This window comes from Heterodontus francisci, chromosome 14, assembly GCF_036365525.1.
Source record: "Heterodontus francisci isolate sHetFra1 chromosome 14, sHetFra1.hap1, whole genome shotgun sequence".
Classification (NCBI taxonomy): Eukaryota; Metazoa; Chordata; class Chondrichthyes; order Heterodontiformes; family Heterodontidae; genus Heterodontus; species Heterodontus francisci.
Window position 1 is genome coordinate 34,882,625 of NC_090384.1, and position 14,674 is coordinate 34,897,298.

General features: G+C 41.3%; 1 protein-coding gene across 4 annotated transcripts in view; it reads left to right on the top strand.

The window, feature by feature from the left end:
- Window positions 1–14,674, top strand: part of b4galnt4a (beta-1,4-N-acetyl-galactosaminyl transferase 4a) — a 973,366-nt gene that overhangs the window by 573,878 nt on the left and 384,814 nt on the right. The window lies entirely within an intron of this gene.

Sequence of the window (14,674 nt, forward strand, 5' to 3'; positions counted from 1 at the left end):
ATGTGAGGCAGATCCACGATTATAGATCATAGTCATAGAATTTTATAGCACAGAAGGAGGCAGTACATTCCAGGTCTTAATAACTCTTCCCACCTCACATCTAGTTCCTTTACCAATCACTTTAAATGTGTCCCTGGTTACTGAGACTCAGATTTTGTTTATATATACTTATATCTATGCATATCTATATACAATATAGTCATATTTTGTCATCTAAATACACACATTTACCTAAGACACTGAGAATCTGTCTACCTGTCCTTAACAAGCCTCAAAAAGCAGAATGCTTGAGACAAGGTCCAGTCATCCTTCTGTACAGCAAACGTAACAAACACTAGTATGCTACAAAAAAGCAAGCAATCCATTTTAAGCTTCTAGTAATCCTTTTTTCTTATCTTAGCAGATAACATACAGCCTTATAATGCAGGTTGTGCTTGTGTGAACCCTGTTTGCAAATCATCTAGCCTAAGACACAGAAGGACACCAGTTAACTGACTTGAGGAGCTATACCCTCCGCCAGCTAAAGTGAAACTGTCTTGCCTTTTAACTGTGGTGTGCCCTGTAATGTACAGGAGTCAGCATAGAGATGTAGACAAGCCATGTAGTATTAGGATGTGAGAACAGTTTTTCCCCAGTGTGTACGTACATACAACTTTAACTAGAATTTCTGTAACTAAGAAAAGTAGGCAGATAGTCACAGATGACAGTGCATGTTGCTAGAAAAATGTCACTATTGATATAATTATTTTGCTTTTATTTTTTAAAATTAATTTGGGTAGAGCTTAGTTTTCCGCTGGTTAATACTAACTATAGAATTATTGGCCTGGATTTTGCCGTCAGCAGCGAAGCAAGGATGCTTGCCACTGACCTCGAAGAAAGCTGTCCACAAAGAACTAGCAACTGCAGTTTAAATCTGGCACCAAATCAAGGAGATGTCTTGGCAACTATTCAAATTGAAGTGTTCACATACAGCAAATCAGGAAGTTAAAAGCACTGAAAATCCTCCAGTTGTAATTTAAATTTTCAAATAGTGAAATGAATGTATGACTGTGTTAAGTTGGAAGCTAAAATAAAGATAAAAAGACTTTAAAAAAAGAAAAAATTATGTTTTTAGAAATATGTGGAATTTGTAATCATTGTTAGTCTCACTGTAAAAACCCTGAAAAAAGTTACACCTTGTTGAATGAGATGTAACTGGGTTTGTAACTGGGTGGCACAGTGGTTAGCACCGCAGCCTCACATCTCCAGGGACCCGGGTTCAATTCTGGGTACCGCCTGTGCGGAGTTTGCAAGTTCTCCCTGTGACCGTGTGAGTTTTTGCCGGGTGCTCCGGTTTCCTCCCACCGCCAAAGACTTGCAGGTGATAGGTAAATTGGCCATTGTAAATTCCCCCTAGTGTAGGTAGGTGGTAGGGAATATGGGATTACTGTAGGGTTAGTATAAATGGGTGGTTCTTGGTCGGCACAGACTCGAAGGGCCTGTTTCAGTGCTGTATCTCTAAATAAATAAATTGTTGAGAAATTTGACATTCCACAGATATAAGATTTGTTTTTCAGGATCAATAATGGTGTTTAGCAATAATTATGTCGTTAGTGCACCCTTAAAAACCCAGTTACATCTCATTCAACAAGGTGTAACTTTTTTCAGGGCTTTTACAGTGAGACTAACAGTATTAGTGTGGACGTTCTCTCAATTCATGAATGGAAGGGAAATTGCAGTCCGTGGGAACCTCTGCTTCGCACCCTACGGAGGAGCGTTGACTCACCGACAGCAACGTACAGATTTCTGCATTATTCTGCGCATGTCTGAACTTCCAAAGTTGCTGTCAGTTTCAGTGGAATGAATGATGGCGAAAATTTACAGTTTTGCCATAATTACCGCAGCAACGTCCAGGCCCGTATCACTTGCAAGTCCATACAATATATAGTTATCTGGGTGCAAAGGCACTTTGAATTTGTTGGTGTTTGAGTCCAGATCCAAATATTCTTTCCTTTCCAAAAATTAAGAGAAGACCTAATGCTGAAGCCAGTGAATGGTATCCTATTCAAAACTTGGGAGTTGAAAGACTGTAAAGCAACAGTAGCCAGAAATGGACCCCTTTTGTGCATCATAAAAGAATATCTGATGTGGAGAGGGTAGGCCACTGTAATAAGAGAGGGTGGATACAGTGAACAGAAATTAACTTTTGCATCGTGGAAGGCCAGCTTTACAAAAAAAGAGTAAACAATTAAAATCTAGAAGGATGGGATCTAGTCACGATGAAGGCCATACACGTCAAGCAGGTATGGATCCCTTACGGTAATGTACTTTCGTATTAATGGTACTGCTAAGCTGATGGAGAATGTATCTGTCCAAGAGTAGGCACTGCGTAAGGCAAATTTTTCTGTCCACTGTGATCAGTGATGACAGAGTCCTTACATAGGAGCAAGCTGTCGTCTTATTCTCATGATACTGGAATGGTTTGTGGAATTCTTCCTGTCCAAACAGCAGCATTATTAACACTGTTCTTTGTATTGTCATTGAAGTGTGCATAGTTCCAACCAAACTGTAAAGTGCTCTCCGGTTACAGCACTTGGCCTTCATAAATCAAATGGAATTCAAAACCTTTTGTACAAAGATCACTTGTTTCTCTGCACAAACTGCAGTATAATGGGCCACATATTTGGAGCAAAGTTGTTCACTCGACACTGGAGTTAGTGAGAGATAATGCGCTGATTTTCCAATGGCATTTTCAATCCAGGTTGAGTTGCAGGGACATTTTCAATTCTCTCTAAGCTATCTGCCCTAAGGGAAACAGAATTTGCTCTCCCACAGTCCGCGGCTAAACAGGGCGAAAAGGATGTAGCAAAGCATCTGTAGATATCTCTTATAAAGTCTGATGTCATGTTAGGGGAGTGTGTTCTGGAGTAATATTCAATGTGGTTTAGCAGCAGTCTTGTGCAAGGAGTATTATATCTTTATGTTTTTGCAGCTAAATATACACTTAAGGATCATTTAATTTTCAACCTTTGCTCCAAGGATAATTGAAAGTGGTTTAATCATGAATGAGTTGAAATCAAAGTTATTCTAGAATCTGCTTTTCACATGATAAAATAGTATGCCAGCTTTGTTAATGGGATCAGGTTCCACTAAGAACAATTATTATAAAATGTGCTACTTAAGTGCCAGATTCTTGTAACTTGCAAAATTTGGTGTGCAGCCTTTGTTACTTGCAACCTTTCTGAAACTCGCATGGTACTTTTTTATTTTGTGTATTGAATCTATTCATAATCTGTAGGCACATGGTATTCTCACTTATACTGATACAGAACTTTCTGCATTTCCATCCTAACAGTTGCCTGTGCCAGTACTGAACACTCTTCATGAGTATCTGTACTCTTTTATCTTTATTTGTTTGTGGGATGTGAGTGTCGCTGGTAAGACCTGTATTTACTGCTCATCCCTGAATGCACTCGAGAAGGTGGTGTTGAGCGACAACGATGGAACGGTGATATATTTCCAAGTTAGAATGATGTGTGACTTGGAGGGGAACTTGCAGGTGGTGGTGTTTCCATGCATCTGCTGCCATTGTCTTCCTAGGTGGTAAAGGTTGCAGGTTTGGAAGGTGCTGTCTAAGAAACCTTAGGGATTTGCTGCAGTGCAGCTTTAGATGGTACACATTGCAGCCACTGTGTTCCCGTGGTGGAGGGAGTAAATGCTTAATGTGGTGGATGAGATGCCAATCATGCAGGCTGCTTTATCTTGGATGGTGTCGAGCTGTGTGAGTATTGTTGGAGCTGCACTCATCCAGGCAGGTTGGGGGTGTTCCATCCTGACTTGTGCATTATAGATGGTGGAAAAGCTTTGAGGAATCAAGAGGTAAGTTATGTGCCACAGAATGCCCAGCTTCTGACTTGTTCTTGTAGCTACAGTATTTATGTGGCTGATCCAGTTAAATTTCTTGTCAATGTTGATGGTGGGGGATTCAGTGATAGTAATCCTGTTGAAAGTCTTGTTGAGGATGGTTATTACCTGGCACTTGTGTAGTGTAAATGTTACTTGCTAATTATCAGGCTAAGCCTGAATGTTATCCAGGCCTGTTTCATTATCTGATAAATTGCGAATGAAGCTGAACGCTGTGCAAACCTCAGCAAACAGCCCCATTGCTGGTGGTGCTACTAAAGAAGCAGCAAATACAAGAGGACCAATCATCTAAAACATTTGATGAACCAGTGATGCTGCAATCAGCCATCAACCCAGAGCACAAACTGAATGAAGAACTTGAGTCATCCAGTAGTTCTATTCAAATAGAGCAGAACCTTGTGTAAAGTGTAAATAGAAGCCTTAGAAGTAAGACGTATGTAAATAAACTGCTGTTACTCTAATCGTCAGACTCTTAGATATTCTGTACTAAGCCTTATTAGTTATCAGAATATTACAGTAGTGAACCAGTTGGGTTTTTATGATAATCTAGTAGTTTCATGATTATCATTACCAACAATAACTTTTTATTCCAAACTTTAACTGAATTTAAATTCCCCAGCTGCTTTGGTAGGATTTGGACTCATGTCTCCTGAGCATTAGTCCGGGTCTCTGGATTACTAGTCCAGTAACCTCAGTAGTGGCAAATAATTGGAATCAATTCTGAGAAACTGGATAAACTGTCACTTATAAGGGCACAGATTAATCAAGGATAGTCAGCATGGATTTGTTAAGGGAAGATCTTGTCCAACCAACTTGATCAAATTTTTTGAAGAAGTAACAAGAAAAATTGATGAGGGTAGTGCAGTTGATGTGGTCTACATGGACTTTAGCAAGGCTTTTTACAAAGTCCCACACGGCAGACTGGTTAAAAAAATAAAATCCCATGGGATCCAGGGAAATGTAGCAAGGTGGATACAAAATTGGCTCAGTGGCAGGAAACAAAGGGTAATCCTTGATGGGTGTTTTTGCAACTGGAGGGCTGGTTCCAGTGTAGTTCCACAGGACTCAGTGCTGGGTCCCCTGCTTTTTGTGGGATATATTAACGATTTGGACGTAAATGTAGGAGGCATGATCAGGAAGTTTTCAGATGACACAAAGATTTGCCTTGTGGTAGATAGATAGGAGGATAGCTGTAGGCTGCAGGAAGATATCAATGGACTGGTCAGGTGGGCAGAAAAGTGGCAAATAGAATTCAACCCAGAGAAGTGTGAGGTGATGTATTTGGGGAGCTGAAACAAGGCAAAGGAATACACGATTAATGGGAGAATACTGAGAGGTGTAGAGAAAGTGAGGGACCTCGGTGTGAATGTCCACAGATCCCTGAAGGTAGCAGGACAGGTTGATAAGGTGATTAAGGAGGCATATGGAATCCTTTCCTTTATTAGCCGAGGTATAGAATATAAGAGCAGGGAGGTTATGCTGGAACAAGATAAATCATTGGTTAGGCCACAACTTGAGTACTGTGTGCAGTTCTGGTCATCTCAATAGAGAAAGGATATAATTGCACTAGAGAGGGTATGGAGGAGATTTACGAGGATGTTGCCAGGACTGGAAAAATTCAGCTACGAGGAAAGATTGGATAGGCTGGGGTTGTTCTCCTTAGAACAGAGAAGGCTGAGGGGAGATCTGATTGAAATGTACAAAAGTCTGAGAGGCCTGGATAGAGTGGATGTGAAGGACCTATTTACATGAGCAGAGAGGTCAGTGACTAGGGTGTATAGATTTAAAGTGATGGTAGAAAGATTAGAGGAGAGATGAGAAAAAATGTTTACACCCAGAGGGTGGTGGGGGTCTAGAACTCACTGCCTGAAAGGATAGTAGAGGCAGAAATCCTCAATTTACAAGGTGTCTGGATATGCATCTCAAGTGCCGTAACCTGCAGGGCTTTGGCCCAAATGCTGGAAGGTGGGATTAAACTGGGTGGCTCTATTTTTGGCTGGCGCAAACACGATGGGCCTAGTGGCCTCTTTCTGTGCTGTAAATGTTTTGTGATTCTACATTACCACTGTGCTGCTGTACAGTATTTGTGCCAGTCCAGTTCACTCCTCATGTGCAACTTTTTACTGTTGCTGAGACTGTCTTTCTTCTCCTGGATAGGACATCTACCACATGTTGTGGCATTAGCCCTTGCTCAATGGTGGTGAGGAAAGAATGTTTGGATTTGAGATCAAACACAGGTAAATTCAAAGTGCCTTGTCACCCCAGCATCTCTTTATAGATTGTTCAGTTCATACAATGGATTTAGAAATGGTATTCATTCCAGGGCGACTATTAACCATGGTGAAACTAAGTTCTTTGCAAATTAATTTTAAAAAGTAAAAGCAAGATAGTTATATCAACAGTGAAATTTTTTAACCAATTACTGTTAGGTATGTACAAAGCCAGCTGTGCCTGTCTGTCAGTGCCTGCTTTTAATGTTTACTCTCTTCCAATGTATTTCATACTCTCTCATTACAGTACCACTCCCTGCCTCCCATATCTGTACGATCTACTCTCTGCAATTTGCATTTTTATAACTGGGTTTTTTAAAGGAATACTAGTCCGCTTCACAAACATTCATGTTCACACAGTGCTTTGAAGTTGAATGCATGACCTCTATTGAGCTAGTGCGTCATCAACACAAGAATAGCTTATGTGAAGTGAATTAATCCAGATCGGCTCAATCTCATCTGACCTTGACTTCTGTCTCTGTGCAAGGTTAAAACCTGCATCTCAGCAGGCTTTATGTGTGACAATGTCATCCAACTGATCCAATTGTGTCTGGCAGAAACATGTGAGAAGAATGATCGTACAGCAATCGTGTTATGAGTTGTGAGTAGATGGCAGAGTTAACCAGGAGTTTAAGCCTGAGTTAACCATCGGCGAGTTTTAGCATTGTGTTGGAAAACCTCTAAGAAAGTGACAATCATTCTGTCAACCGGAGCCCAGTGTGATGGCTTCCATAATCTTAAATAAAAACTGAAAATGCCAGAAATCTGCAACAGGGCGATCAGCGTCTGAAAGAGAGAGGTGAATTAATTTTTCGAATGGGTCCTCAAACGGAGTTTTACAACTGAACTATTTACCTGTCTCTCTTTCAGATGCTGATTGGCCTTCTGCGCCTTTCCAACAATTTCTGTTCTTATTTTAGATTATTGGCATTCACAGTTCCCCCTTACTGTTTCCCTAATCCTATAATTTCCTCTCCTTAACAACTATCTGTATGAAAAAAAAATTCTCCTAATTTCCTCTTTAGTTCTTTTGCCAATTATTTTAAATCTGTGACCTTGGGTTATTGGCCCATTTGCCAGAGGAAACAGAGCAAGTGGAGAGAAACTATAAAACCCCTCATGGTTTTGAATACATCTATTAGGTCTCCCCTTAACCTCTAATCTAAGGAGTACAATACCACCTTCTCCAGTCGCTCTGCATAACTGAAAGTTCCTCATCCCTGGTATTATTTTGGTAGATCTCCTCTGTACCCTCTCAAGGGCCTGAATATCCTTCCTAAAGTATGGTGCCCAGAATTGAGGCCTAACCAGAGATTTGTAAAGGATTAGCATGGCTGTCTTGTTTTAGCATTCAATTCCCCTATTTACAAAGCCAAGTATCCTGTATGCTTTCTCAATCATGTTATCAACTTGCCTTGTCACCTTCAAACATTTGTGAATATGCATCCTCAAGTCCCTCTGCTCTTGCACACCCTCAAAATAGTGCCATTTAGATAATACTGCCTCTCCATGTTCCTCTTCAAGTGCATCGCTTCACACTTATACACACTACATTATATTACATCTGCCATATGTCTGCCCATTCCTGCAATCTGTCTATGTTCTCCTGAAGTCTGCTACTATCCTGCTCATTATTTATTATGTTGCTAAGTTTTGTATCATCTACAAACTTCAAAATTGTACTCGCTCTGCTCAGATACAGCTCGTTTAGATATGAGGCCCCACTGCAAATCTTTCTCAAGTCAGAAAACATGTGTCACCACTACTCTCTGCCTTTATCTCTTATCCAATTATGTACCTATGTAACCACCGTCCCTTTAACATCATGTGCTTCTATTTCCGACAAAGTCTGTTATGTGGTATTTTATCATATACCTTTTGAAAGCCTGCACTACCTTCATTAACCCTCTCTGTAACTTCATCAAACAACTCAATCAGGTTAATCAGACCCAATTCATGCAGGCTGTGCCTTATTAGTCTATGCTACTCCAAGTAAAATTAATTTTGTCATTGACAATGGGGGTCTCTAGTAGTTTTCCCACCACTGATGTTAGATTGATAGACCTATAATTGCCAAGTTTATCTCTTTCACCTTTTTTGAATATGGGTGTTACATTTGCAGCCCTCCAACCCTCTGACATCACTCCCATAGCCAAGGAGGATTGAAAGATTATGGCCAGAACTACTACTACACTCCCTTCTGACAGTATACCACTGTCCTGCCACCTCTGGTACGCCTGTCCTACCAGTGGGACAGGAAATAAGTACAGATTCTGATGGAGAAGTCTGGAACATTGGCTGTAAGGTATGATTTGGTTGACTAGGCTGTTGCTTGACTAGTTTGTGAGACAGCTCTCTCAATTTTGCCATAAGTTCCCAGATGTTAGAGAGGGGGATTTTGCAGGGTCTGTCCAGTTTTATTCTTCTTCAACTTTTCTGTAGTAGTTTGATACAAATGAGTGGCTTGCTAGGCCATTTCAGAGGACAGTTAAGAGTCAGCCATATTGCTGTGGGTCTGGAGTCACATGCAGGCCAGACTGAGTAAGGACAGCAGATTTCCTTTCCTGGAGGACCTTAGTGAACAAGATGGATTTTTACGAAAATCTGGTAGTTTCATGATCACCATTACTGAGACTAGCATTTTATTCCAGATTTATTAATTAGTTGCATTTAAATTCCCCCAGCTGCCATGGTGGGATTTGAACTCATGCCCCCAGAGACTTAGTCCAGGCCTCTAGTTTACTAGTGCAGTAAATTACTGTCATGGTCAAGGAGGGAACAACGATGAAGTATGAAATGAACTGGAGGAATTATGAAATAAAAGTAAACTGTTGAACTAAGTTACAGGAAACTTGGAGGAAGAGTTCAGGTGTTCCTCTCCTGTACTGCCAATCAACATGTTTGTCTGTTGAAGAGGGGACCATTATTTTAACATCTGGAATTGCCTTGATGAGGCAGAGTGACATGTAAAACAGCCCATGTCATGCTAACAACTCCTATCATCAAAAATTGGGCTAGCAATGGGTTTTGCAAACCCTGACTCCAAAGCCAAGGCCAAGATAATAGGTGTGAAATAACACCAGTTTATCAAAATGGACCACATTCAGAAACCATTATGTAACAATGGTGCCCAGATCCTGGGACATTAAATGAACATCCCAGGGGAGAGCATCTTGAGTCACCTGACAGAAACCCAGCCTGATAAGGGTTTTTCCTTAAAAAAGAGATTTCTCAGAGTGGGTGAAACAGAAAGTCATTCCAGCCAGAGAAGCTGTGAGATGAATCTAGCTAAGCAAGGAGCCCTGTAAGCACCATCTTTAATCTACTGAGGCAGAGAAATTGCAAGGTGACCTTGAAAACTCCCAATCTAACTTCCACCACCAAATTTGGACTGCATTTTAACCAAATGACACTTATTCAATTCCACGACTAGGAACATTAAGGCCTGCAATGGTGATAAACATTCTTCCCAGAAAGCCAAGAAGGTTTCAAAGTGAACTCTTTTTACAACAATTGAACTCTAATTTCATGCTACCCGCTAATCTCTATCTTTTCTTGTGTGTGTTGTTATACCAATGTGTTTTGTTGAATGATAATTTTCGTTAATCCACTGACTGGAGATCTGAATTTATATTTTTTTTTAAAGACATTTTTAAATGACAAGCTGCCAACAAAGTCATCCTTTCAGCTTAAGATGATCACCTAGTTTGCTACACTGTATCCTACATTGCAAAGGACTGTGAGGAGGGAGGTGAACTGACTGGGCATTTCCCAGCAAGAACCAAGACCCAGGAAGTTTAAAGGAACTACCTGTTCTTTCAGCAAGCAGAGAACTACTGCTAACTGCTATGTTTGAATGACTGAGTGACTGTCATGTGACAAGCCTCTCCCCATCTGTGGTTTTAAGCTGGTATTTTTCTCTGCAGCAGAGGAGAAGCATTTAGACTTTGACATGAGCAGACCCTAAGTCAGGCTGTCTCTCTCTCGCTGTCTCTCTCTCTCTCTCTCTCTCTCTCTCTCCTGTCCAGCTTGAAAGCTTTCAAATCCTGCTTGTTGACTGACCAGCTTTGCATACTCGGACTACAATCAGAGACCCCGTTGGAGGAAATCATCTGCATCGCTGTTACCAAGAAACACACTGAACCAGTAATCTACATCTTCAAACTAAAAGCCTCAGGACCACCGAATTCAGATAGAAGCCAGTCAAATTACCAAACTTCACAGACTATATACCTTTTTTATGGACTCAACCAATCTACCTTTCCCTACTCTGTAACCTATTTGTGTGTGTGTAAACCTCTAGTGTGTGTGAGAGAGTGAAAATTAGCATGTTGTTTGTTATTTTATTAGCCCTGTTTAGCGACAATAAAGCTAACCTTTTTCTTTGTTAACTCAAGAAAACCTGTCCAATTGGTTCCTGTTATGATCATCGCAAGTATGATCATAGCAAGTAAATAATCAAACACCTACTGAATTGGCCAGTACATCCACTGTAAGAAAGAATTAAGCCTGTTGTGGTCAAACAAGGAGAGGGAAGCCCTTCGAGCCCTCCTCACTTGAACATAATAGTGTGCATGTGTGTGAATACACGAGTGTGTGTGGTTGCGACCATTTCAGGTATTGTTTTAATAAACAGTTACCTTTCTTTTTAAATCCATGAGAAAACCTGTCGTTTGTCTGTATATTTGACCCTTAAAATACTTGAGGACTAAAACACTGTTTAAAAAAAAAATCTATCAGTGGTCAGTTGAGATGTGAAAAGTGGATGTCACCCACACCATTTCCAACCTGTCTGTAACATTACCATCTAATGGCAGCTGTCTGGAGCAGGAGTTTCAATTGCATGTGGGGACCCGGAGAAGAGCAGGTGCACTTTGAAAATAACGCTCCCGAATGGCATGTCAGTGTCCCGACGCCTCCTGCGCCCTCAAATTTTCAAAGTGAGGGCAATGGAGGGTAAGTCAGGAACCTACTCGCCTCCATTTAACAGCCTAACAGGAGCTTGTTAACGAGGTGGGAAGCACGAGAAGGTGATTTTCAATTTGTAAATTGTCAAACTTGAACAGTGTGGTACACATTAGTGCAAAGCTGTCCTCTTCAATGCGGGCAGAAATTAAGGGTTGTTTTTATGCTGCAAACATTTGGAACCTTCGGGATCTTGCTGTGGATCAAGCACAGTACCTTTCAGCTGACCATTTGCCCACTTTTGTGCATGGTGAGGCTGCTGGCCCACCGTTATGCAGCCACTCTTCTGCAAAGCAGTGGCAGAGGCCTAATTTTGGCTACCGTCTGCCTTTGCCGCTTGTGCTCTTCAGGCATCTACCATCTCCTGGTAATGCTCGGTGCCACTAATTGTGCACCAAGCTCACTGCTGACCCAATTAGGACATTTACATTTGACGATTGCGTCACGTGAGCAATCTGATATGCAAATGCGCATATCAGAGTGTTTCAGAAAAGATTATTTTCTTTCTAAGCAATGGTACAGTAATAAATTTGTGTGTAGAATCAATTGATGAATATGTGTATCTATATACAACCACACATTAGGGAAGATTAGCATTCCTTGAGTATGACATCACACCCTGGTTACTGTCATCAACTAAGAGATAGTGTGGGAGTCAAGTATGTTAATAAAATGATTATGGACTGCATAGGCTAATGATCTTACTTCAAATTGCCACAGAAAATAGATTCATTAAACCAAAATGGCAATTATGACAGAAGTTAAAATATCTGTGGTATTTAAAAGCTTTGAGCCTTAAGATGGCATTTTATTATTGTAACAGTTTCTCTTCTCATATTAAGCACAATATTTTAAGCTATTAGCATTCTCCCTGGGAAAGGCAAGGGGAAGCATTTTTAAAATTGAACTTCTACGTACATATTGACACCTGAGGGGGAAGGCTTATTTCAGACTCTTCAAGCCTCTGAACTTCAAATTGATTAACTCCACAGTACATGTTTTTTTTTTAATTATAATAATACATAAAGGCAGATTAGTGATAATCCTTTAGAGTCTTCCAATGCGGCATTTTTAATGGGTAAACAATGGACCTATTTGTCAGGGGAATAATAAGAAAGAAATCGCAAGATCTGAGAAGAAATGGCCAACGCAATTGTGACTTGGAAAAAAACAATAGTGATGAAAGCAAATAATTCTGATTTGGCTCAATTCTGGGTATCTTGCCACAGTACCATACTCTGAAGGTGGTGCTGCAAGAGGCTTTGCTGTGGAAGGAACTCCTACGCTTCATTCTCTTGAAAACCTGATGCCAAGCAGAAAATATTCATTCGTTAGGACCGTGCAATAGTGTAAGGTTTTGTTAGATCTTATTTAAACAGTTCATTAACAGGGCAGAGTATATTAGAACACGCTTTTGGAGTGCATACAGGTGAGAATCATCTGAAAATTGCATGACAGTGCGAATGAGGGCTGTGAGGTATAACAGAGATTGTGCTGATAGGGACTGCGCAGTGTATTACGGATGCTATTGTGTGGGGCAAGTGACTCATTAGATCCACAACCTAGGATGGCTTTATATTAATCATTTGAGTAATTTTTTTGATTTGCTTTATTCACTTGGTGCAGTATTGGCAAAGGTACTGGCTTCATGAAAAGAGGTTTAGCAGAACTTTCTCCTTTGTTTCCAACCACACAAGGCAATGCCATAAATTACATCATAACAACACTATTGCTTCCTATCAAATGATACACCCTCTTTTTTCAGTCACCAAGCACAAAGGATTTGCCAAAGAATTATTTATGGTAACAATGCCCTCTGAGCCACATTCAGACAGCCTATATACTAATTCTACTCGATGCTTGATACAATAGTCAAAATTAGGAATTTTTATTCCCCCCCCCTACCTTCCTGAGGGTTCTAGAGAAGTCAAAAACAGCTGTTTAGTGGCTAAAATAGAAATTGTTCAGAGGGGGTACATCTCCCCAGCCCTAATTACCTTTAACCCTACCCATAAACTTTAGTGTGCCTTCTTTCTGTCTTGTGTGCACGCCTGTACATAAACAAATTTGCTTCATTTAATTATCTGTTTCTTTTGCCATCTTCCATACTATCCCAAAATCTGTCCCAATCTTAATTTCTCTCATTCCACAGCTTTCTTTGGCCTCTTATTCACCCACTAATCTTTTGATCCAATGACTTTCTAGAGAGATACAGCACTGAAACAGGCCCTTCGGCCCACCGAGTCTGTGCCGACCATCAACCACCCATTTATACTAATCCTACACTAATCCCATATTCCTACCACATCCCCACCTGTCCCTATATTTTCCCTACCACCTACCTATACTAGGGGCTATTTATAATGGCCAATTTACCTATCAACCTGCAAGTCTTTGGCATGTGGGAGGAAACCGGAGCACCCGGAGGAAACCCACGCAGACACAGGGAGAACTTGCAAACTCCACACAGGCAGTACCCAGAATTGAACCCGGGTCGCTGGAGCTGTGAGGCTGCGGTGCTAACCACTGCGCCACATAGACTTTCCAGTCTATCTTTTTTTTTTGTCTTCTTTTTATCTGTGCGTGTGATGTGGGTGTCACTGGCTTGGACAGCATTTATTGCCTGCTGCAGTCCATGCGGGCTGGGTACACCCACAGTGCTGTTAGGAAGGGAGTTCCAGGATGCTGACACAGCGACAGTGAAGGAACGGTGATATAGTTCCAAGTCAGGATGGTGTGTGGCTTGGAGGGGAACTTGCAGGTGATGGTATTCTCATGCATCTGCTGCCCTTGGCCTTCCAGGTGGTATGGGTCACGGGTTTGGAAGGTGCTGTATAAGGAGCCTTGGTGAGTTGCTGCAGTGCATCTTGTAGATGGTGCACTCTGTTGCCACTATGCGTTGGTGGTGAAGGGAATGAATGTATGTAGATGGGGTGCCAGTCAAGCGGGCTGCTCTGTCCTTGATGGTGTCGAGCTTCTTGAGTGTTGTTGGAGCTGCACCCATCCAGGCAAGTGGAGAGTATTCCATCACACTCCTGACTTGTGCCTTGTAGATAGTGGGCAGGCTTTGGGGATTCAGGAAGTGAGTTACTTGCCGCAGAATTCATAACCTCTGACCTGCTCTTGCAGACATGGTATTTATATGGCTAATCCAGTTCAGTTTCTGGTCAATAGTAACCCCCAGGATGTTAATAATGAGGGACTCAGCGATTATAATACCATTGAATGTCAAAGGGAGGTGGCTAGATTCTCTCTTGTTGGGGATAGTCATTGCCTGGCACTTGTGTGGCGCGAATGTTACTTGCCACTTATCAGCCAAAGCCTTGATATTGTTCAGGTCTTGCGGCATTTCTACACGGACTGCTTCTGTATCCGAGGAGTCGTGAATGGTGCTGAACATTGTGCAATCATTAGCGAACATCCCCACTTCTGACCTTATGATTGAAGGAAGGTCATTGATGAAGCAGCTGAAGATATTTGGGCCTAGGACAGTACCCTGAGGAATACCTGCAGTGATGTCCTGGAGCTGATATGAT